The sequence below is a fragment of the Canis aureus genome, chromosome 17 (genome assembly GCF_053574225.1).
Source record: "Canis aureus isolate CA01 chromosome 17, VMU_Caureus_v.1.0, whole genome shotgun sequence".
In the NCBI taxonomy this organism is placed as follows: domain Eukaryota; kingdom Metazoa; phylum Chordata; class Mammalia; order Carnivora; family Canidae; genus Canis; species Canis aureus.
In genome coordinates this window covers 24,976,243-25,002,803 of record NC_135627.1, presented here as the reverse complement: position 1 = coordinate 25,002,803, position 26,561 = coordinate 24,976,243, and the positions used below count along the sequence as shown (strand labels likewise).

Here is a 26,561-nt window from a genome sequence, read left to right as displayed (position 1 = left end):
TGTATGAAAATTAAAATTATGAAAATGTTTTAAACCAAAAAGTGCTCACTAAATACAAATGCAATTTAACTAATTCTGTTAATTGTGTAATCCAATATTGTATTTCCCTTTATTAAAAAGTAGGATTATAAATAATCTAAGAGGTTTTGCAATTTCATGGTAAAGGATTAAAAACACTGTCAATATTTTAATTTTATGTTTTCCTATAACATTTGAAGAAGGATTATTTTTACTATTTTTACTTATAAAAACATGTAAATATTATACACAGTCAAACCAAAATGAATTAGTGATTATTTAAATTGAGAAAAAATTATGATTATGGAGTATTGCTGTAGGAATACTTAAACCATATATTAAATCTGTAGAAGGAACAGTGTGGTATATGAATATTACATTAATTTGATTAAATTCCCCCAAGGTGGCATCCCACTCGAATGAGTTTGTGCAATTAACACTTATTGCCCTCCCCCCACCATAAACACACTTTTTCATTCCATAGAAATCCCAATTTATACTGTTAAGCAATCTATTTATCAGACATACACATGAATATCTAAGAAACTAACCTCATGTTGTTAACTCTTGAGAGGAAAGGCTTATTTGCATTTTTAGAAGAAATTTCTTAAATTAATTTCTAGTCGTGTAATATTTGTGAAACTTTCTGGCTTAAAAACACCCACAGAGTATCTCTATACTTCAGTCACACATTATCTATCATTTCTTACATTTTGTGGACTAACTCATTTTCACCATTTTGTTCAGTTAAAACATTAAACAGAATTTTCTCAGTACTATCCTTTGGGTGGCATTCTGATTGTTGCTAGGGTAAACATATAAACATGAAGTAGTCAAAAATTCAATCTTTATGAGGAAATTCAAGAGATTCTAGCCTATTGAGAAATTAAATGCAAACAATTCATGTAAGACATGTAAGCAAGTAAAACAAAACAGTACAATTGATCCTTGGACATCAAAGTGGTAGGGGGCCTAAACTGCCCTTGTAGTTGAAAATCCCCTATAACTTTTGAGTCCCTAAAAACCTAACTAGTAATAGCCTACTACTGCCTTACCAATAACATAAACGGTCAGTTAACTCATATTTTGTGTATGCATTTGGTACTATATTTTTACAATAAAGTAAGTTAGAAAAAAGAAAATGTTATTAAGAAAATAATTATGAAGAGAGGATACATTTATAGTACTACTGTAGTGTATCAAAAAAATCTGCATTTAAGTGGACCCATGCTGTTCAAACCCTTGTTGGTCAAGGGTTAACTGTACTAGGCATACAGTAAACATTAGATAAATCTAATCAATCATGATAGTGATAAGGGGAAAGAAATATTTTTTTAATTTCCTTTAACCAAAAACTTTGTATTCTCTTAATTATGACAGCATAAACTTTCAGAATTATTTTCCAAACTAAGAATTTCTATCATTATTATTTTTAAAAGATGTATTTATTTGTTTATTATTTATTTATTTATTTGCTTATTTTGAGAGATAGGTGGGGAGAGGCAAAGAGAGATAAAGAGAATCTCAAAAGAAAAAAGAGAGAGAGAGAGAGAGAATTTCAAGCAGACTCCCTGCTTAGCACAGAGCTGAATCTGAGCAGAAATCAGGCACCCCAAAGGAGTTTCTCTCTTTTTTTTTTTTTTTTTAAGATTTTATTTATTTATTCATAAGAGATGCAGAGAAAGAGAGGCAGAGACATAGGCAGAGGGAGAAGCAAGCTCCATGCAGGGAGCCCGATGTGGGACTCCATCCCAGAACTCCTGGATCATGACTTGCCACATCCAACCACTAAGCCACCCAGGTGTCCCACCCCAAAGGAATTTCTGTTAGTAAAATGAAAATCCTCAGTTTTGAAAAATATTATCAATTTAATTTTTTTTCAACTTAAGGTTTTCAATCTCATGAAACTTTCTTTAAAAGTTAGCATGTATGGTGACTTTAGAAACTTATAAACACTTGTTAAAGTTTATTCCAGATGGTTGTTGCCTACTGGTGTAAGTATATAAAATTTAATATGCTATGTAGTGAAAATATCATTAATTTTCATGTCTCGACAAAAGTCAAACTCAGGCCTTCCAGTTACATAATTTCTCTATCAAATTACATATTTTTGTCACACCAACCATTCTTTTCATCATAAGCTATTACTATTATTATAGACAACTAGCAGTGTAAATGTAGTGACTGATTATTATGAATATCATAAACTCCATATTAAAATACAGACTTTTTGGCATTGTAAATTCTATATTTAATCTATGCATATATATGTATAATACTTCTTGTGGAAAGACTAAGAATCCTTGACATTATTGCCAATAAAATGTGAAAGGATGTCTTTATTATCTTAAACTGCACAGTGCTCTGAAGCCAAAGTGAAGGGATTAGCACTAGTGTTCAAAGGCTGATGCTAGAAGTCCTTTCATCTTTTACTGAATTCCCAGATGTCAGGCCAAAGGCACAGACTTCAAGGGGTAGAGAATTTCTAACTTTGGTTATACATTGAGTTTCTTAGGTGATTATAAAAGAAGGCAATAATTTGCTGAGATCTAAAAAAGCATACCATATTGTCAAGGCAGGCATTTTGTTTCATATTATTTCAGAATCTATTTGCATGCTTTAAAAATTGATGATAGAAAGTCGAATTTTTGAATGGAATATGGAATTAGAATTATCATGTGGAAAATTCCGTATCGTCAATATTATATTATCTTTTAACTTTTCATCTAGGTTTTTTGTCTTATATTTATACACATTCCTTTTGGGAATAATTTATTTGCAGGAAAATATTTATGCATGCATGATTATTAGCAGGGTATAATATTTAAAGGCATGCCTTATACTGGACAGTGTGTCCCTCCCATGGTTTTGTGTCACTCAGTGTTTTGCTGAGGATTTCTGAATCTCCATGGTGGCTGTCCATATTTTTGGTGAATCATTTTAATTTAATTTAGATTAATTTTACATAAATTTTAAATAAGAGCCATTTTTTTAAAGGGTTTTATTTATTTATTCATGAGAGACACAGAGAGGCAGAGATACAAGCAGAAAGAGAAGCAGAGTCCCTGTGGGGAGCCTGATGTGGGACTAGATCCCAGCACCCTGGGATCATGACTTGAGCCAAAGGAAGACTCTCAACCACTGAGCCACTCAGGTATCCCAAGTGCTATATTTTGGAAATATTGAGAATAATAAGGGAGAAAAAAAGAGAAGAGGAAGGTTACAGAGAGGGAAGCAGAAGAGAAAGAAAGAGCACATTTCTTTTTATTATTATTATGTATTTATTCATGAGAGACACAAAGAGAGAGAGAAGCAAAGACACAAGGCAGAGGGAGAAGCAAGCCCCACGCAGGGAGCCCGACATGGGACTCGATCCCCGTTCTCCAGGTTCACGCCCTGGGCTGAAGGTGGCGTTAAACTGCTGAGCCCCCTGGGCTGCCCAGAAAGAACACATTTCTAAGCTTAAATATGAATCATTTCAAGTTTTAAATCAGAAACACATAGACAAATTCATATTGATTGAAACAAAGGCTCAAATGCCTCATGAATAAAAACATCAACATAAAATTAATCCAACCTAAGAGTAAACTTAAGATGTTCATATTTGCTGCGATAATTTTACTATATGATTCTAAAAGTGTGTAACACATACAGGATGTTGCACAGGATGTGATTGCAACCCCTCCCTCACCAGAAAAAGGAGGTAGAAATATGAAAAAGAAATAAGGCTATCATGGATAGTTCCAGTGTCAAGAGGTGCTGCCAAACATACAACTATCATACACTAAATTGAAATAAGCTAAGAAAATGACTTCACATTCAACATAGCTTAATTTCTAGAACATTTGAATTAACTCCCTTGTGAAGTTCACCATAGTCCACATTTTCAAAAATCACATTAGCTGTGTGACATCAGTCAGCATTGATAAATTACAAAAAATAGCCAGTGCAGGGAAACATGACCTTTAAGATTTTAAAAAGTCAATGATTTCCCAGAAGTTTCTCTGTTTATTAGATATTGCCTGTCTTCTTTCATACATAAAATTCATTTACTCAATATATACTAAGTATTTGATGCATGCAAGGCACTGTGTTGGATTCTATAGAGAATACAGAGATTTATAAAAGGTGGTGCCTAAAACCTCAAGAAATTTACAACAGAGTTTGAAAAAACAAATACAAAAAAACAAAAACAAAAACAAAAAAAAAGACCCAAATATCATTTAAAGCATCATATCATTATAATATAAATGGCACGTAGGAAATTCTCTTGAGTTTCTAAGAAAGTAGAAATGATTTTTGAGAGAACTTATTAGGATCTTGAGATGACACTATAGATATGTTAAACCAGTGGTAGTTATTAAAAGGTTTTGTTTAAACAACCATATTGCATGATCAATGTGCATACAACCTCTAGCAGGTATGCGAAGGATGAACTAGAGGTGTTAAAACATATGAAAATGGTTAACCAGCTGTTTCAACAGCAAGTTTTGTTTTATCCTGTTTAAATATTAATTATATTATCGTATTTCATACTCTTGAGAAATAAGAGTACTTCTCAAAGATGTTCTTGGTTTGAGGTTGTATAGTCATTCTAAATGTAATCAAAATTTTTTAGAAATATTTTTTATTGCCCTGGGACTCATATAAGTTTAAGTATTTCTGATGAAGCTGCAATGGATCAAAAGAGCATTTCAGTGAAAAATCTGGAGAGTTCCTATTTTAATAAAATTAAAATAATGTAAACAAAACTCGTAATACTTTGATGGAAAAGGAAGAGACAATTTTGAGCACAGCATAGTATAACTAGGATGTATCTCATAGCCTAGCCCTTTGTGAACTCATGTCTGATTAGTCTAAAGGTTGGGAAGTATTAATTAATTTTGACAGAGACATCGGTGATATGGCAACCATTTTTGGTAATAATATAAATTACCCTACCACCAAAACAATCAACCTTATCATGGCCCAACTCTGCAATATCCTTTGATGAGGATTGGTAAATTTAGTATTGCTAAGCCAATTTGGCATGCATTTCTGTTACTTTCATTAAAAATCAATTATAAGCCACATGGCCATGTGGAATAAACTACCATTAATAAAACTTGGAAGATGTGGCAGAGACACCTATTCAAAAATAGATCATTTTAATATTAATAGTATGAAATTGAAGCTGGAGCTATCTCTCTGAGCAAAATAATGGCAATGATTGTTCCTGCACATTTAATACATAGCACTAAAGAATTAGAAATAAAGCAAATATTAAGTCAAGAAATAACAAAATATTAAAACAAATGAAAAGAAGAAAACTACATGATTCAGAAGTAAATAGTATTTATAGTCCTAATTGTGATTTAACAAAAATAGTGATATAATATTTGACAGAAGAAGCTAAAATGATGAGATATATTCCATAACTACAAGTTAATAATATGTCTAAAACTGAGAAAATGCAATAGATATATTATTTGGAAATGTGAAAATAAAATAAGAAAGGATTTTGGAGAATCATGTTTTGGAGCAGAGTAGGGTATGGAAGGCATCTGAAGTTTTTCCTTATAAAAACTTAGTTTCATTTGAGTTTTTGAATAATTTTCAAATATTGAAAGTTAATTTTCAGGTTTAAGGCACGAATTAAGTGCATGTTTGTTATCTATCATAAATTCAGAGGTTTTTTTTTTTTAACTCTCAATAATAAGACAAGGCATTTATGAATACCTCTGAATATTTTCCTATTTTAGTAAGGTCTTACACTCCCTGATTAGATGCTTGTAAAAAAGGAAACTTTTAAATGGCCATTTTTAAATTAATGTAGTATTAAACATTTACTATATTCAGAATTTATAGTGGATTCTAAGGCTAGAAATATAATGGAATGTGTTTCCTGAAATTGAAAGCTCATAGTCTTCTCTGGAAGAATTAAATATATAGTTAGAATTATGTTTTAAGTGTGTTAATAGAAGCAACAATAATGCTAAAGAAGGTTTACACAAAGATATAGGTTTCAGGAGGCAGAAAATGAAATCATGATTGATAAGAAAAATAATCTAGAATTTTTAGAGAACTAGAATGACAGGAGGAGGTGGTACTTTTGAAGATGAATAGAGAGAAATTTGGGAAGATCATCAGAGGCAATAATATGAAACAAAAAGGAGTTACTCAAGTATTTTAACTAGAAGAAGGAAATGAAAAAGTAAAGCTTCCCTGTGTGAGCCATAGTTGTCCTGCTCTGCTTTCATTTCTATTGATGTATGTTAGACTTTTCACTTCTCTTTATACTCACACACAAATTGAAGTGATTATTTTTTATTTTGGTAATTGCAATTGTCTTTATTAATGTCATTTTAGGAATTCCTCCTCACCCTTTTTTTTAAGTTTTTATTTTAATTTCAGTTAGTTAACATACAGTGTTATATTAGTTTCAGATATATAATATAGTGATACAACAGTTCCATACATCCTTTTCACCTTTTGAAACTGCAGAGAATTGTTCTCTTTCATGAATATTGCACCTAATTTTCCTTCAAAGTTCATGCTAAACAATCATTCTTTGAACTACTTCTAATTTGAACACTTATTTGAAAGTGTTTTATATATCCCTTACTAAGGGTTCACACAGACATACACACACAAACACACACACTTATTGCTTTATTATTATAGAGGATGCTAATCTTTTTTTAAATGTGATGAGTCTATTTATAAAATAGGAAACCAAAGCGCAATCTCTATTGATTACATCTAAGCATCCCACAGTGTTGAGTCTCAATAAGCCATTTTAACGGTATGAATAAATATTATATATTATTCCCAATAATAGATTATCCACAGGCAGATGAAAGGATAAGAACACAACTAATCTCGAGTACATAAACAGCTTTTTTTCAAACCGTGGAAGGCATTCACCATTGTTTTCCAAATTGGTCATCTGCCCTTTCTATCACTAAAAGTTACACTAATTCCCGTGAGTTTTATTTTTTAATCGTACTCATTGCTATTTAAGATTCAATGCAGGGCAGCCCTGGTGGCTCAGTGGTTTAGCGCCACCTTCAGCCCAGGGCGTGATCCTGGGGTCCCGGGATCAAGTCCCACATCAGGCTCCCTGCATGGAGCCTGCTTCTCCCTCAGCCTGTGTCTCTGCCTCTCTGTCTCTCTCTCTCTCTGTGCCTCTCATAAATAAATAAAGTCTTAAAAAAAAAAGATTCAATGCATAGTCTTATCTGTACAAACAAACATACCCAAATAATTTGAAATTTTAAAAGAGAGCCTCAACTCTGTTCCAGATTTTGAGTTTCCTCTTTGAACATATCAACCAACTGCAAATTACACTAACCACATTAAGATAATCAAAATAGTAGGAAAATTTGTTCTTACAATTTTTAGGCTAAAGCTGATTAAGATGGATAGAGATAGTAGAACGATAAAAGGAAGTATAACAATGAATAAGTAATGTAAAAATTTTGAAATGTTTATTCTCAGCCCTTGAATGTAACATTTTACAATTTATTGTGTTTACATATAAATTATGAGTCAGATTGACTTTTTTGGAAAGTACAGAATATATATATTATGATGCCTGTATGAAAAAAATTACTGAATTAATTTTGACAAAATATTTGAATATGTGACTCCATGTAGATTCCAGCTTAATTTTTTAAATTCCTTATTTAAATCCAATTTAGTTAATATATATGGTATTATTAGTTTCAGGGGTAGAAGTTAGTGATTCACCAGTTGCATAAAACAGTGCTCATTAGATCACATTCCCTCATTAATGCCCATCACCCAATTATCCCTTCCCCATCCAGCTCCTCTCTACAGTGTCTCTTATGGTTTGCTTCCTTCTCTATTTTCATCTTATTTTGTTTTTCCTTCCCTTCCCCTATGTTCAACTGTTTTGTTTCTTAAATTCCACACGAGTGAAATCATATGGTATTTGTCTTTCTCTGACATATTTCACTTAGCATAACACTTTATTTCTATCTATATAATTGCAAATGGCAAGATTTCATTCTTTTTGATGGCTGAGTAATATTCTACTGTACATATATACCACAAATTCTTTATCTATTTATCTGTCAATGAACATCTGGGCTCTTTCCATATTTTGGCTATAATGGACATTCCAGCTCAGTATTTTTAAAGATTTTGTCTATTGCCATGAAAAAAAAATTATAAACCATTCTCATGAAATTGAACTAGCAACATTTTCCCTCTCTAATATATTACTACATGTTTCCCTTTAAAAATAATTATTAGTATCTGTAGGCCCCTGACAGCCACCAATCTACTCTGTTTCTATAAGTTCAACTTTGTTAGATTCCACATATAAGTGAAATAATGCAGTGTTTGTTTTCCCTTACCTGACTTATTTCACTTATTGGCATCACTATTTATAACAATAAAATCAAAGCACTATTAAGGATTAATATCTACCTGTTGAAAAAGCTGACATTTCCTGAAAGGAAGGTGTAGTTATCAGGCAGAGACAGCTTCAAACAGGTCGGATAGGAATTCTGATACAAACCTGAGCACAATATAGCCATATCTGGGGTGGTAAGAGTGCCTGGGATTATAGTGCCTCACATATTATGAGAAGACTATACAAGGGAACCCTTGGAAATTGAAATTTCAAGTTCTGTGTTTATAGATTGAGATTTTGATTTGAGGATACACTATTATCAATGTATTAGTTACAAGGTGGCAAAAGAAACAGAGAATGCTCTGCTATATCTTCTTCAAGGAGTCCTCTTTTTATTTGGATAATGTTTGGCTTTCACCATGATTATTTTTGGCAGCTGGAGGAACCTGCAAGAGAAATAGTAAGGACAAGCCATGTGATTGCTTTGCAGATTAAAGAACGCTACATCTGTGAGAGAGAAAAAGGGAGCAGAGAGCAGGTCGATTGGGGCTTCATTAACAATAATGGTGGAAATTCTATTGTCACCTCATAATTTTGAGAAACAGAGACAAAAAGCAAGATCAGACCATTAGAAACACTGGTCATCTAATATGGTGTCTTTGTCACCCTTGTGGTACAGCAATGTTCAGACACATGTGCATGGTAAATCAAACACACGGCCATAAGAAACTGGAAACTGCTGGACACCAAGATTTTTCTGACCAAGTCTATGTCCTGGCATTAGAAAGCACTGTTAAAATTCACAAAGCAATGTTCACTCAGAGGATCTGGAAATACCCAAATAAGGTAAACAGAAGACCTAGGAAGATAGGATATCCATTATATAAATAGAATATATTTTGAGAACAATGTCTCAAAAATGTAGTGTACAAACCAATAGAAAAGTGTAAGCAGGAAAATCCCTAGTTCCTCAGTTTCTACTGAATGGCTGAATTGAGTTTATAAAACTGGAGTATCTAGACTTCCAGAATGAAGTTAAAACTGTTTTTCTAGTGGCATTTAAGAAAAGGGCAGAAAGCCCAAAATTACACAACAACATTATTTTAGGATGATTAGCAGGTACTTTTTATAAGAAATAATTTTTTAAAAAGTAATTGATCCTAGTATTAACTGAGAGAGAGTTTAGAATATTGCCCCATTTCACAAAGCTAGTAGGTGGAAGATTCTAGATTGAACTCCTGTCTTTGCCTCAGATTTTAATTTTGTCTCTGCTTATCCAAATAAATACAAACCACTATCACTTCTGATACGGTACAGAATTTTCACAATGGAGAGAAATATTGGCTCATGAATATCTGCAGTTGCTTAATGGAAACCTAGATGAGTTTCATCAAATATTGTTTCCACAGTTAGAGGTTAGTTTTCCAGGGCAGTTTAGGGATTATCCTTGAAGCCATTCTCTAGAGGCACTATATGAGGATATCATGGGAACCTTTAGGGATGGATTAACCATACATTTTCTAGTTTTCAGAGATACTGTTGCATTATAAGGGCTAATCTCATGAAAAGCAGTGAACTTTGGGGGGATCCCTGGGTGGCTCAGTGGTTTAGCGCCGCCTTCAGCCCAGGGTGTGATCCTGGAATCCTGGGATGGAGTCCCACGTGGGTCTCCTGGCATGGAGCTTGCTTCTCCCTCCTCCTGTGTCTCTGCCTCTCTCGCTTTCTCTAAATATATATATATGTCTCTCGTGAATGAATGAATGAATGAATGAATAAATAAATATTTTTTAAAAAGCAGTGAACTTTTATTTCTAAGATTTTATTTATTTTATTTTGTTTTTAAGTATTTATTTATTCATGAGAGACACAGAGAAAGAGAGAGGCAGAGACATAGGCAGAGGGAGAAGCAGACTCCCTCCAGGGAGCCTGATGTGGGACTAGATGCCAGGACCCTAGGATCACGACCTGAGCCAAAGGCAGCCACTCAATCGCTGAGCCACCCAGGTGCCCCTATTTCTAAGATTTTAAAGCAAATGTTAGCAAAACAATGTAATTTATATTTTGGAAAAAATATATTGATGAGCTACAGAAAGAATGTAGAAAGACAGACATTAAACAGATAAATTGTAACATATAAAATAATCATTTGAATAATAGGTGAAATACATTTTGTTCATGGCCTTTGCTGGAACATCTTAAATATGATGAACTTTATGGGGTCATTCTCTTCTGAAGGGAGGGATATGGAGTGCACAGATCTAGATGTGTATCCTTTCACTTTAGGGATTCATCAGGATAAATCCTAAATTTAATGCCTACAACTGTGCTAAATTTTATGAGCTCATTATCCTCCATTTAAGGCTAAGAAAAAACAAATCTTATTCTATTGTGAAACTAGGCTTACCTGAGTGTTTATTGGTTGTGAATGGAAGGACACATTTAACAAAACTTAAATAATTCATCAAGAGTGAAAAGCAAGTCATGACTCCTTTTGCAATTTTTCTCCTAGGGCTTCACATATTATCTATCACCAGGGAGCAACGATACATGTGAGGTTGATCTGCGGTTGTTCTAGGGGCTTGTCCTTACAGCATTCCATGACAGATAATGCTTAAAGTGTTTGAGGAGATGCTTATGTAAAAAGGCTTTCTTAAACCTTATCTCTTATTTTTTTCTCATTTTAAATTGCAGGTATGCTACATTAACTCACTGGGCTACCTTTTTCATTTTCCTCTAACTATATAGCGACACCTTATTTTTCAATTAGAAAAGTGTGTTTATCTTCTTTTTAAGTTCTATTTACTCTTATCTAAAACGTTACCTTGTTTAAACTGTATTGCTCTTTGCTTGATTAAATTCCCAGTTAGTACTGAAGTGCCATGATGTAGGAGACAATTGTAAGCAGAAACTTGCTACAAAGTACTTAATTAATTAGGCCATTGAAGGCATACATTATTTCTCAAAAGCAACCTTATGCTAACTAAGCACAATTCCTGAAATCATGAAAACATTGGCCATTTCCTAAAATAGAAAAGAGAGGACCAGAGGTGGAGGAGGGTCATGCACACTGTATGTGTGCAACTTACTTCCAATATGAGCCTCAAAAAGGATTTGCATCTGATTCATTATGTCATGAATTCATTTAAAAATTATTTAAGGGAATTTTAAGTGCAGCACTATAAATTTGAAGTAGACAAATAAGTATGTTAACTAATTCTTGATGGTATTCTTTTACTGAATGGTCTATCTGAAACCTTTGGACCATTCACTTAAAATGTTGATTTTCTGATACAGGAGTGACTTTTACCCAGAGACTTTTTTTCAAGTTTTTAGTTCAGAGTAGAATATATTATTAAACAAATAATCATAATAGATAAGTTTAATATTAGTGCTACTGCTAAAACAGCTAAGAAGTAGACATAAATATTGCCTGTTAAGGTGAAGAAGACTTGGAGAGCTGATGAAAGTGGGGAAGGATCTTGAATTATAAGTAGGATATTAAAAGGTAAGCAATAAAGAAGGCAGTCAAGGCAACATTACCATCTTCAATAATGGCATAGGAACACAAAGGGGTATATGTTTTTTAGGAAACACTGAGAAATGTTGCAGTTAAAAAAAGCTGGTTGGGAAAAGAAGTAAATCAATGACAAATGATAAAGGGTCTAATAGACAGTGTTAAGGTGTTTGCATACTTAAGCTAGTAAATCTTTCTATATACAAAAAAATACTGTGTTAAATGAAGAATGGAGTATTAGAATCCTAAGTTATAAGTCCTTTATTTCCTTACAATAGCAGTGTCAGATCCAACTCACTTCCAGATTTAAAGCTCAGAGATACTCATTTTCTGAGGTTTTTATTTACACTCCAGTCTCAGAGACCTGTGTTAAAGGCACTTTTCTTCAGAAATGGCTCCACTGAGGGACATTTTGAGCCCAAATACACAAATACATACTTCATTCTTTTCTTTTTTTTTTCTTTTAACAACAGCAGGATTTTTTTTAACCCAAACTCATATTTTCTTAAATCTGCCACAACAGATATTTTTAAATAAACTGTAAGAAAGAGCTATTGTTGACGTGAAGGGGGAAATTGCTTACTCACATACATTTTGTTATTACCAACTTTTCTAGGTGTGCTTGGGAGTGACTGTTATACATATGATCCAGTTCCAGAAAAATACCTGACAGATATATTTTCTTCTCAATTATAACTGATAATAGGTTGGCTGTGACTGTTCAGGGGTCGTTAATTACCTCCTTCAATGTGTGATCTGTGTAAGGTATTTTGCCTATTCTTTTACTTTTTATTTCTTATCTTTTTTTGTCTGTGGGACAAGGCAAAGCTTTGCTGCACAGCTGCTAAAGGCGCCAGCCTCAGAAACAAATTGGGTTGTGAGATTAAACACCAGGAGACAGTTTGGGTTTTCAAATTTGCATGGCTAATGTAAACAGCCCCAAGATCTCATCAGTGAAAGTTGGAGAGGACCTCATGGGTGGGCTTTCTTCTCCCTGCTGGGAAAAAAAGAAAAATGGTTAGCCCTTGAGGAAACAAACCGAAATAAAACACAACAAAAAGTTGAATCATAAAAACATAACATGAACAAAAATGACATCTTTAAGACTCAGTTTATTCTTTGACGAATAAATATTGAGAAGTATAAACTTTACATATACAATAATCACAATATTCTAAGTCATAATCCCTGTGATTATAAGCATTTGTTTTCAATTTTCGAAAATGGAAAATTATGTTCTTACCTTAACTTAAAGATTGTACTTATATTTAATTTGCAATTACATGTGTATATCTAATTTATATTGTGTTGATGTGATCTTTTTTATCCTTTTTAAGAAATATGTTTTTATGGTAGAAACAAGAAGAATGATCTAGGTGTCTATTTCTGGAATTAAAGAGATAGAGTTCCTGCTATTTTTTTTTTTTTAATATAATATAGCTTACATCTACTCTTTTTATTCTTCCCCACATTTGCATTTATAACCTGCAGGATGATACGTATGATCTTAATCTATGTTTTTGCAGTAGCTGTAAAACTGACTTCTCTGCCTGGGTATCACTTTATTCTAATTCTTTTTGTATGCTTTTATAATATTAATCTTTCTGATCAATGAAAGTGGGTGCCTTGAAGACTTCTACTGGTCTATACCCCTGCCCCCAAGATAGTACCTGCCACCAAAAAATGCCTTTGCCCTTTTATTATTTTTGAATGATTAGATGTTACTATCCCAATCAAAATCATATTGAGTAAAATTTAAAATGGTATCCACTGTTCTCACATTCTCACTTCAATCTAATGGAAAGACTCTTAGAGGTAATTTAAACCAATACCCTCATTTGAATATGAGCAAAGAGAAATCCAGAAATATTATGTACATTTATTAATCTTACATAATTTGCCAGGTACTGTTCAATGCCCTGATAATCTAAAGAAAATATTATAGTTCCAACATCATGATACTCAGTGATTAATAATGTGGGAGAAACTGTGGTGAATATACAAGCTAGGTTAAAGGTTCTCAAAGTGTGGTCCCTGTGATCAGCAGCAGCATCTACCAGTACCTTGTCAGAAATCCACACTCAGAGGAGCCTAGGTGGCTCAGTCAGTTAAATCTCTGACTCTTGATTTAGGTTCAGGTCGTGATCTCAGGGTCCTGAGTTCAAGACCCATGTTGCGTTGGGCTCTGGAGTCCCCTTGCTCCCCCGACTTGCTCTCATGCTCTTTCTCTTTCTCTCTCTCTCTCTCTTTCAAATCAATCAATCAATCTTAAGGGATGGAGACAAACCTTGTGAGTGATTCTGATGCACACTTAGGTTTGTGAAATTCTGGGCTAATGGCAATATATAAATGCTCTCTTAGCTCATGTGTTAACACAAATGTTCACAGCCACAGTGTTGAGCTGTTGCTGTCAGGAAAGATATTTAAAATGTACTCATTATATGCAAGACTGTTTCCAGTTCTTGCAATATATTAACCTATGTATTTCTCATAATATCCTTTGAGGTTGTCCCTTCTTTTTCTTTTCTTCAGAGAAAGATGTTGAAACACATTGAACTTGTGTAGACTACCTGTAGACACAGAGTAGCAGTGTTGGGATTCTAACTCAGCCAGTTTATCTCCAGAGACTGACTGTGGTACTAATCCTTATGCATCAGCATTTTTTATTCTCTTAGAAAATTTCATTCCAGAAGCCCTCTAATTTTTACCCTATGATATGAGATTCATTGTTTCTTCTGATGAGTTTAATCATTCTCAACTAACATTTTCCATTGCCTGCAGATTATCCTATGTTAATGAGTACTTTAAGTTGGTGTGCTATGGAGTGGGTGTGGTGAACTCTGCCAGAGAAAGTGTTATTGATGAGGAGCTTTGAACAGGGTCTTAAAAGACTTGTTTGAAATTTCAAGGTGAAGCTGCGAAGACCAAGTGTACTAGTAATTGGACAGAGCACAGGCAACATCACAGTTCATAGACTATCTTGGTTTTCTCAGGGACTTGTGGTTTTGGTAGCATAGCAAACTTTTGGTGACCATCCACAGTCGTGGGAAAGAGTCTTGGAGTAACTTACTTCAAGATACAGTTAGACTAGCTACTTAGTAACATTTTAGTCTGTATTTCTCTAATCCTTAGTCTCCCTGCAGATGTTACTTTGTCTAAAGTAATTACCTTGCCTAGAGTAATATAGGAAAGGTTAAAAGTATTAGTTTCAAAAATAAGATAGATCTGAGTGTATAATTCTTATTTCTGCCTTTAGGGATTTATGTGACTTAACATGAAGTCATTCTTAACATTCTTTTGCATAATGGGGAAATTATTATCACCTAATATTGATAAAGATCAATGTATTCAATCCTAGATGACTAAAACACAACTTTCACAGTGCAGGGCAAATAAAGAGAACAAAGTCAAATAAGTAAATAAGGCAACTTATTTGATGAATTTTGTATTGCCTTGTTTCTTCTTACTTAACATTTCTTTACTGTTATTTTTTAAGCCTATTGTTGGTAAAAGGGCTCTTTGTAAAATTATAAAAACATTTTCTAACAAAATGTAAATAGGTTCAAATCATTTAAAAAATTACAAAATACTATAATAAAAGAATTCATATTACTTTGTAAGTCTAAGGCAGGTTCTGTTCTGCCTGTATTTTCTACATACACTTTAAATACATTTTTTTTTTAAATACATTTAAACATAAATTTCCCATTCCTCCTACTGGCCTCAACTGACAGCTTACACTTCAAAGTCTTTAGCACAAATCATGCCACAATGGGCTGGCACCCAGCAAGCAATAATGTCTTTAGAAACTCCTATACTGAAGCACATTTTTAAGGTGAGCACTCACATTTTGTTCTTGAAAGGAAAATGTTAATAACAGTGCTTCAGAAGGATGGAGGAAAGAGAAACAGGTCTTAGGAAGTGTTAAGGGCACTGAAGTATTGCACATTATGAAATGACATCATAGCAGGGACCAGAAATACACAGCCATCTCAGCTAATTTTAATGGACCTAGGTGTGGTTCAGGGGCAGGCTGCCCCCCAGAATGTGTCACTTTGGCATGCAGATTATTTTGACTTGAGGACTATCAAAGTCTAAATAAAAGATTCAAAGTTTTTTGTTTTGTTTTGTTTTTACTTCTCCCTTAATTGTCTAAAAGAATTTAAATAGGGAGCCTATATCAGGAAAGAACCTTTACCAAAGATACCTTTTTTTGCATAAAAAAGACTTCTCTCCTAGGTATGGCAAACCTTTGTTTTCTCAAATATCTGTCTTCCCGGGAATTTTCTTTCTCTCCTTTAAAGTTCTAGGACTCCTACCCCTTTCTTCCCGGGAATTTTCTTTCTCTCCTTTAAAGTTCTAGGACTCCTACCCCTTTTTCCTTAGCTCAGGATAGCATATAAATCTCAATTTCCTGAGAGCCTCTCCTGTCTTAGGGGAGTATGTAAGTATGTAATTAGATTTGTTTTCTCCTGTTAATCTTTCTTATTACAGGGGTGTCTTGGCCGGAAACCTGAAAGGGTAGAGGGAGATTTATTTTTACTCCCCAATAACCTCTTAATGCAATACTTCACCATTACTGGGCACAATCTCTATTTTGTGCGTTAATTGAATTTTAAATTTTATTGTCTTTAATTTTTTTCTTAATCAGGTGAAATTCTCTTGTAGGTTTAATAGGCATATATTTCCTTTTTCATTTCATATGACATATATGTGATACAGGAGAGCTTGGTTCTTGTCTCATGGAGTTGAAGAATGAAATCTCTCAGACACAGGTGAGTGAATGAAGGGACAGTTTATTAAGTAATGATACAGAGAAAGTCCTCAGAAGTGAGAGGGGTCCCGACAGGGTTGCCACTGAGGGTTTGTAGAGTTGGTCTTTCACTGGAAGCCTAAATCCTTTTAATATATCCATTGATATCACCATTCATTAAGGACTAGTGATAACTTCTTTAATGGCTTACTTCCTTTTTAGGATCCCATAATTCTTTGGGATTGGTCACAAGTAGCTGTTACAACAAGACACCCTCTCCACCCACACCTAAGGCAGGGTGGTCTGGCTTGTTCCCTTATCTCTGGTTTCCTTACACCTCAGCATTTTTGGGATTTTTGTGAGCCTGCCTCTATGACCCCCTAGCCTATGTCCCTTCTATGGCCCCCTAGCCCAAATTTGTCTTTACTTGGTTGCAGTGTTGGAGCCACATCTCCTACACACTGTCTAGGTCAGTTTACACAGTACCATCTACTGTCAATTAATGAAACAGTTAAGTAAAGATAGTTATTTCTATTGATTTAAATGTTGTGTATGTTGTGACAAAAAAATAGGGCAGCTGGATTTATCTAAGAGTATATACAGTTCTAAGATATTATATACATCTATAAGAGATACTCTGTTATTTCATAATAATTAATCTAAAAAAGGATTACATGTTATCACTAATATTTTAATGATGTTTACAATAATGAATTTGTCAAATTCAACTTAAGAATAAATCAAACATTCTCTACTTATAAAGCTCTTCTGATTTCTTTTGGTATATAATTTGATTACTGTGTGTCATAGCAATTTATGATATATTATGAAGAGAGATGGAAAATACATCTTCAAGCAATAGCTTATGTTGGAAAAAAACTATATATTTAAGATTTGTGCTTAAGAAGGTAATAGAAAATAGTTTTCTGAGAGTACAGTCTTCAAGTAGTAATATTTTAAAAATAATTAGTAAGTATAATTATGTTTCTTCAAAATACTAATTTATTTGATGTTCTTAATTTGCTTCTATTCTGTTTTTATATTCACTTCTGAGTTAAACACTATTTGTGCTTATTGCTACATTTAAGAAGAAAAAATAAAATGAATGTGCCAATATGCTTTTATCTAAGAGCATAATTAAACATGTTCATTGCCATGCATATTTACAAGGTAAAAAAATTTAAAAGGGAATAATATGATAATTTAGGTGTTATAAAACATATGTTTGTGTTTGTGTGCATTATTGTGAAATGCATTCTTTAAGAAACTGTGACTCAGACTATAGTTTTTGCATGACAATTTACTGAATTTGTGTTTATAGCCTTAATATTAAAACAGGAATTGCCAGAGGTGCCTGACTAGCTCAGTTGGTTAAGTGTCTGCCTTCTGTTCAGGTCATGATCTCAGGGTCCTAGGATTGAGCCCTGCATCAGGCTCCCTGCTCAGTGATGAGTCTGCTTCTCCCTCTCCCTCTGTGCTCTCTCTTGCTCTCACTCTCTCAAATAAATAGATAAATAAATAAATAAATAAATAAATATCTTTAAAACAAAACAAAATAAAAACAGGTATTGCTACTTTTTTATAATTATTCTTTCAGTTATGAAACCAACATTTACTAAGTTTGGATAGTAGATTAATCTATCATTGTTATATTTACTTTTCATTAATAGATATATACTAACAATCACTATCCCAACACCTCTGCTTAATAATTCTAGAAAGTTTAAAAAAATATGGATCAATCAAAATATTCCCACCAAAGCACCGAAGAAACGAATCAAAATCATAAGGCATTTCTTTTACCTCTCTAGTATTCATAGTGTGAAGATACCAATATATGTCAACCTTTGCAGTGACTCGGATCTACACTTTGATTTCAACCCCTTAAATAATTGTGTGGTTGTTGTTTCAATTGGTTTGATTTTTCTATAAAATGATCCTAATAGAACATGTGGCCTTGAAGGAACTTTGAAGCAAAAATTTGTTTAAAACCATAGTTATAACAAAATATCTTGTTCTTAGCTGAAATAATATTGAGAAACTACGTAACAAAAAAAATGCTTCTTTACTATTAAATAATAAACTAATCTATTATTATTAAATACTCTCTTATTATTACTCAACTAATCACAAAATGCTGATCACGGAGCTCAGCCTCTTTATTTACAGTGAGGAATTCATCAAATTCCCCCAAATTTGCCTTTACTTGATCGCAGTGTTGGAGCCACATCCCCTACACACTGTCTAGGTCAGTTTACACGGTGCCATCTACTGTGCATTACAAAATAATCTTAAAAATTACATGAATAAAAACAATAATATTAAATTTATAGTCAAGAATTTTCATTATCTAAGTTTGAGATGCTACTTGAACATAATTTATCATTTTGGAAATCACCTAAGAGTTTCCATCAAAATCTACTTCACCAGACCAAAATGGAAACAGCAGAGTATCTAAGTATTGCTGTCTATGTATTTCTCAGTAAGAAAGCTGAAAGAACAGAGCCTAAAGGAGTTCTTGTTAGAATGGATACAGTATCTTTTAGTTAGAATTAGAGAATTCTATCTGCCTATTTAGGGAGGAAAATGTAACTTCTGAGATTACGTGGTTGTACACAATTTTCTCTGACACTACTTAATAAAAATCAAATGAATTTTTTATTATCAGGATACAGTAAACCTAGGGGCAGGGAACAGAAACCTAGGGGACTCTAGGAAGAGCTTTTGCACTAAGAGAGATTAGAAGTAGGTAACCAAGAATAATTAGTGCAGAGAGTACAGAAGAATTTAGGCATCTATTGAAAAATAGGCAGAATCTCAGTGTTTCTGATTTTTCCCAGGAGGTTAAAATACTAGACTAGATAAACTACTTCCTTCCTACTGAAGTCCTTTTGTTCACAATACTACCGAAGTTCAGTTATCAAAAAGAGCACTTTCTTTTCCCTGATTATCACATCAGAGCAAGTAGAAGCTGACATAGTAGGGCTGGTTATCCATTTGAAGAGTTTGCCCCCAGCTGGGTTCTTTGCAATTTAATCGGAAAGGTAGGAAAGCAATTAGAAAAAAAGTTGCTCCAACACCAGAGATATATCCTGGAGCCAGCTGTGCTGTTGAAAAACATTTCCCATGCATGGCAATTAAAAAACGATTGGGAGCCTATTTCCAGTAAGTCACAGAAGAGACATTTTTAAAGAAGGTGGGCAGGATATGGCTTAACTATGTCACAGGGAAGCTACAGCTGCAGGAAGTGGAAACAAAAGGGGGAAAAAATCAAGATTAGACTAAAACTCAAAGTTTCAGAAAATGTTTTAGCAAATATAAAAGAATGATTGATCTGTACTATTGACAAAAATTTTATCTACATTACCTCTAAGTAACAATACTCACAAATAACCTGCTTTCATTTTTTCTGTTGCATTCATGCTGAGAAAACTATTTTATGTTATTTATTTATTTCTTATTCAAGCATGTTCCCAACCCTCCACTTTTTAATGTACCTGATAATATTTAGACTCTTTGAAAAGAGAGTGTGTAGAATGACTGATGTGGAAGTAAAAGTGAATGCTTGGTTATTAGAAAGTTTGTAAATCTTTATAGGCCCATATGCTACACAGAGATGAGATGCATATATTAATGATATTAAATTAAATTGTTTTTGCAAGGTGCCTCTCTGAATTAGTAGAAAGTCCACAATATTTTAAAACTTTAATTTTATAAGAGGCTAACTATTAACATCAGATATTAAATCCTTTCCAGAAACACTAAAAAGATGACCAATCTGTTGAACTGTGTTGGAATGTGTGGCTGAAACAGAAGAACTTCAAAATTTAATGGGGTAAAACAATAGATATTTATTTTTCACTCCTGAAACAGTCCAAATTGGTGTTCCTGGTTGCAAGGCAACTTTGTTTAATAGGTTGAATCAGGGTTACAGACTTTCATCTTAGGTTTTGCTATCCCCCAGAATTTGAAAGTTTTGTACATAAAGAAGGGAAAGAAAAAGTGAAAAGATATCACAGCATAAGTGCCAACAATATTGCCATTCACATGCTATTGGTGACACTAGTCACATGGCCAAAGCCGGAGGCCAAGTGGAGTATTGTCTCTGGGAAATGTTGTTCCTGTCTGAGCACTACCTCCCAGTTAGACCTTTGCACTATGGAAAGTTAAGCAAAACTTTTGATGGATCACTAGTCCCCAAAACATTTCTCTTAGCAGTTCTTCCTGCCACAGGTATGCATAACAAAGATGTTGAATAGAAAATATGTGATCATAAATGCCTGGAGGTGTGACAGTATAAGCAATGTGGGTTGTAGAAGAACTATTCACAGTCTTAAGATTTTATGATAAATTATGTGACAAATGAACCAAAAATTGACACATTTTTATTTTAAAAACTTATTTGACACAATCTTACAAATAAAGTTACAACAAATTAGAACTGCTAGTAACATGATGAGTTAGAAAGTGAAGAGAGTCATAAGATTCGTAATCTAGTACCAATTTTGCAAATCAAGCTAAGTGTGTCATCTTGGGCAAGTCACTACATACTTCTTATTCTACTGTCTAAATATAACACATGCTGGAGGATTAAAGTAGTTCATATTTAAATTTCCATAGAGTTTAAAACTTTTGAGAGTTTCTATTTTATAACTCAGGAGAATGATTTATCACGGATGTAAAAGTTCAATTCAACAGTTACTGTCTTTCACCAAAAAAGACTTTGGGAGATTCATATAAAATAACCAAAGTTGAGATTTAGTATGCAATCATGTGTCAACCACTGTTCCAAATGCTTTATTTTTATTTATTTGCACTTCTCAATAGGCCTATCATGTTATTATTCCTCTTTTACATATTCACACATTTATGTATAATGTATATATGTGTACATGATCTGATCCATGATGGGAGTTTAAAGACACTCTATTCTTTTCCCTGAAGACATAATCCTAAATTGTAATTATATTCTAATAAATCAATGTAATTTTGGCCACCCTACGGAAATCTTTGAAAGTAAAATCACACAACATTTTGCCATATATAAAACCACAGTGACAGTGAATTGGTAATGCTTAGTTTAGTACAAATCATTATATCAAATTATTTAAATAGATTAGGTAATTAGAAAAGATCTAAGGAAGACACACTAAACAACTAAAAATTTTAAAATGGCATATGTATGTATAAAGTATTGAAATAGAGAAGCTGAAGGGACTACATTTTTAGAAAGGCTCCATATCAGCTGTTTTTTGTTTTTGTTTTTGTTTTTTTTTGCTTGACCCCATTTACTCATTTTCTATATTTTGCATCTGAATAGGCTTCGCTATCCCCTAGGGGCAGGAAACAAGAAACAATCACTCTGAGTTTTTCCTAGGCCCCCACACACCTGATGGTTTCTAAGAAGGGCCATATCCTGAACCTGTTCCAGGACATTAATTCTAACAAACCTCATTGGCATTAGCATTAATACCCCCTATCGTCAATAATTTATAAAATAATGCCTATTATTCACTCGTCACTTGTTTTTGATTGAACCTTACCCTGGATTCCTGAAGGAATACATACTCTGGACTCCTCTCCAATATAAATGCCTAATCCCAAGCAAGGGAGAGACTCATCTTCTTTTCTTTTCAGAGTCTCCCAGACACTCTATCTGCTATACTCTATCAATCATGCTACTCAATAAACTCTGCTTTTACTTCATATTTGATTTCTATTCTGCGTGAAGCCAAGGATCCTTTTGGTTGGCCTTGCAGGACCCTCCTTTTTGTCCTTGGAGACAGGCTGTCTGTATCAGTATATTTTAAAAATTGGCACTCAGATCTAGAAAGATAGAAGCAATGTGATATGCCTAAAATCTCTAAAATTGTGGAGACATATATTGAGTAAACAACTGTATCCTTATCCAATCCTAATTTCTAGATGTAGAACTTAAAATAGGTCAAACCCTAAGTCCTTTAAGTCATAAAAAACTAAAAATATATATGGGCTAGAAAGAATTTAAAGTACATATGAATACAAAATATAAAATTGACTTTTATGAGCATCTGCAATATTTTTTCTTTTGTACAACATGCAGTTCATTCACTTACTACCCGTTAAATATATTCAGAATATATTCAGAAGAAATTTCAAATGTAAAATACCTTGAGTTTCATAACAGTATAATAAAACAAGTCTTTAACTTCAGTTATGAGACAAATACACAAATACCTCTAATACATAAATCTTTAAAAAATTAAAATATTAAAATGCCATGCATAGGTAACTGCCAGATACATTTCCATAAGATGAGGAAGAGCTTTTATTTGTTTGGTGTTGACTATAGGTACCAGAGAATTCTACAGGGAAAATGTGCTTTCTGTACTATGCTTTGATGACTGCACTCATGTAACTGTGAGAATAGTTTTCTACCAAGAGAAATTTAGAATAGTAAAGTGACAGATCTCCTGGGAAAGAGGATGTTCTGTGTTTATGGAATCTGAAGTACCAGTGGGAAATCCAGGTGATGATGCTGATCAAGTAACCAAAAGTATGAAATCTAAAGCTCATTAGGCAGGTTTCAGCTAGATATTTGGAAATCATTTGCATAGCAGATGTAAAGTACTGGAATCGGAAAGACTTTTTGAAAGAAAAATATCTAGAGGTGTCTAAGAATAGACAGATTTTGAATGGCAATTTATGATGTAAAAACAAAACAAAACCCAAAACTAATCAAATAAATAAGCCTCTTTAGATCATTACCTTGGAAGAAAGCTGGCTTATTTGGTGATGATCACTTGATATTGTCAGATGTCATCCACCTTAAAAAATTATTTATCTTAGGTTTATGTAGACAAGAACTTCAATGAGAATGACTTACTCCATATTGTAGAATGAAAGAAACAAATACATACGTTCACTCAACGTAAATTTAGATACTATATATATATATATATATACATACACACACACATACAAATAACAAACCACAAATTATAAAGAGAGGGAGATTCATGAATTAATGATCAATATCTTACTCATAAATATAATGGTGTACCCTTTTAGGAAGATATAATAAAGAGAATTTCTTCTATTCTGAGTTCTCCTTGACAAAATTCTGCTGATACTTCTTGATATGTTTGTCCTGAAGTAGACCATTTTGGGAAAAATAGAAAAAATTCTCAGACTTTTTGTGTTTATATATGTTAAATATTAAATAGCAGAGACTTTTTTCTTATTAATAGTATCCCTAAGACATTTTCATTACCTGCAATATCACCTATAAAATGTCAGCTACTGGAGCACCTGGGTGGTTCAGTGGCTGAGCATCTGCCTTTGGCTCAGGTTGTGATCCTGGGGTCCTGAGATTGAGTCCCTGCAGTGAGCCTGCTTCCCCTCTGCTTAAGTTTCTGCCTCTCTCTCTGTGTCTCTCATGAATAAATAAATAAAATTTAAAAAATAACATAAAGTAAAATAAAATGTCAGCTACTAGTTACATAATACTCATGAATAGCTTCTGCTTCTTTTCTAGCCCCTAAAGCATTTTTCTGTATTTTCTGTTCACCTTGTCCACTTTTTCTGTTATAAATAAACTGAGTTTTACTTACCATTTTTCCTATGATGTGATAATGGAACATTTAATTTTTTTTTTTAATTTTTATTTATTTATGATAGTCACAGAGAGAGAGAGAGGGGCAGAGACACAGGCAGAGGGAGAAGCAGGCTCCATGCACCGGGAGCCCGATGTGGGACTCGATCCCGGGTCTCCAGGATCGCGCCCTGGGCCAAAGGCAGGCGCCAAACCGCTGCGCCACCCAGGGATCCCTGATAATGGAACATTTAAATTTGCTTTTTTTCCCTAGTAATTCTCCAATTGGCATATAAGTTGAAAACAGAAATACAATTAAGATGCCATAACATTTCCTGTTAAACTTATTCCTTCCTCCTCAGCACAGACTTTTCATTCATTTAATTATTTAATACCAACTGTAATATAGACTGCCATATTTTTAAAAATGAGAATCATGAAAATTACTAAAAAAATAAGAATTATCATCCTCACAAAAATTAGCAGACCAGTGACATGGAAAGCAAAGGAAGATAAATTTAGATAAATTTAAGTAGTCAAAAAAACAGGATGGGAACTAATAGTAGTATCTGATGATTAGATGCATTTAGTGACTTCATAAGAGGAATCTGAGGAAAATAATAAATGAGAAAAGATGGAATCAACAGGACAGCATATGAGAAGTTAGGAAAGAAATGCAACTTAATCCATGTGTGGTTTTATAGGAGGAGAAATAAGAGTTTTCCTCTACCTTTCTGAGTTCTAGCCTGAGACCTCTGTAATAAAAGACAGATTAAAATGAGAAAAAAACAGCTGAACTTTATTAATATGTTACCTTATATACACATAGAAGATACCCAGGGAAGAATAAGTATCTCTCTGAAGGGGTTAGAACTTTGGTTAAAAAAACATCTTCAGCTGAAGACAAAAGAACAAAGAAGGTGAAAGAGGGGCTGTTATGAGGTGGTTACCAGGAAAAGTATGGTAAACAAAGGTCAGGTTTCTTATGCTTTATTTAAGCCAATATCTTCTTGCTTTCTTCTTTGATAAGATTATCTTGTGATTGGGATGCCTGAGTGGCTCAGTGGTTTAGCATCAACCTTCAGCTGGTGTCAAAATCCTGAGGTCCCTGCATCTGGCTCCCTACATGGAGCCTGCATCTCCCTCTGCCTCTGTCTCTGTCTTTCTCTCTCTGTGTCTCTCATGAATAAATAAATAAAATCTTTTTTTTAAATAAGATTATCTTGTGATTTTTTAAAAAGATTTTATTTATTGAGACAGAGAGAGAGGCAGAGACATAGGCACAGGGAGAAGCAGGCATCATACAGAGAGCCTGACATGGGACTCGATCCAGGGTCTCCAGGATCACACCCCAGGCTGCAGGTGGCGCTAAACCGCTGCACCAACCGGGGCTTCCTATCTTGTGATTTAGAAATCTTCTAAATCTCTTCCAGGTACAGAGAAGGAGGAATCCTTATAGTGGAGATTTCATCTAGAAATGTAAATTTCCCTTACAAAATGGTGACTTCTGTTTTTAGATCTTCTCTTGTGTCTACTGATCCTCAAAATAATCAGCTCAAAACAATCCTTATGACAAAGAGGTATATTTTCTCCTACTCTTCAATTTCTAAATACGTGATCAATATTAGTTACTTCATCACATTTTGACTTATTACATTTTTTTAGCTCTTAATTTTATCTTTTTAGTTCTTTCACATTCAGTTTAATTATACTGATATGATGCAAAGTGCATGGAAATGTATACCACCAAAGTGTCTGAAAAATTTGTTTTTCTAAATAGGTAAATTTTTTTTTCTTAAATCACTCCTTTTACCATTATTGAAAATTTTTGCTTAGTCTTTTCTGAAAAATTATAAGTTGATGAAATATAAACTACTTATTTTATCCACTTATGCAGGAATCTCTGTTGTACAGTAACTCTTCTGGGTATCTTAAATATGTCAGTATTGCTTTAAAGTCTGCTTTCTCTAGATAATTCTGGCTACTGAAAAATTAGTGCCTCAGGTAAAGAATCTGACTTTATGAGTATCCATAGAGAAACTTCCAAGTCTGTCCACACATCTAGTTCTTCCCAGTCTTGAGTATTTTCTATAAATGAATTGCACTTTGACACATTTTTATGTCTGAGAGACTGTCTCCATATATAGAAAAAAAAAAAAAAAAAAGATGATGAAGGGCCATAGTTCCATTACTTCTTTTATGTATGCAATGGATTGAATGTTTGTATCCCTCCAAAATGTATATATTGAAATCCTAACCCCCAATGTGATGATATTAGGAGGTGGAGCTTTTAGGAGGTAATTGGGCAATGCAGAGAGTCCTCATGAATGGAATTCATCCC

At 33.5% G+C, this 26,561-nt stretch overlaps 1 long non-coding RNA gene across 1 annotated transcript in view; it reads left to right on the top strand.

The window, feature by feature from the left end:
* LOC144287477 (uncharacterized) overlaps positions 1–25,786 on the top strand; it is a 45,337-nt gene extending 19,551 nt beyond the window's left edge. The window contains exons 2-4 of the long non-coding RNA XR_013355264.1: positions 16,617–16,669; positions 20,404–20,482; positions 25,654–25,786. This is a non-coding gene — a long non-coding RNA (uncharacterized LOC144287477). The remainder of the gene's footprint in view (positions 1–16,616; positions 16,670–20,403; positions 20,483–25,653) is intronic.
* Positions 25,787–26,561: the final 775 nt, after the last annotated feature.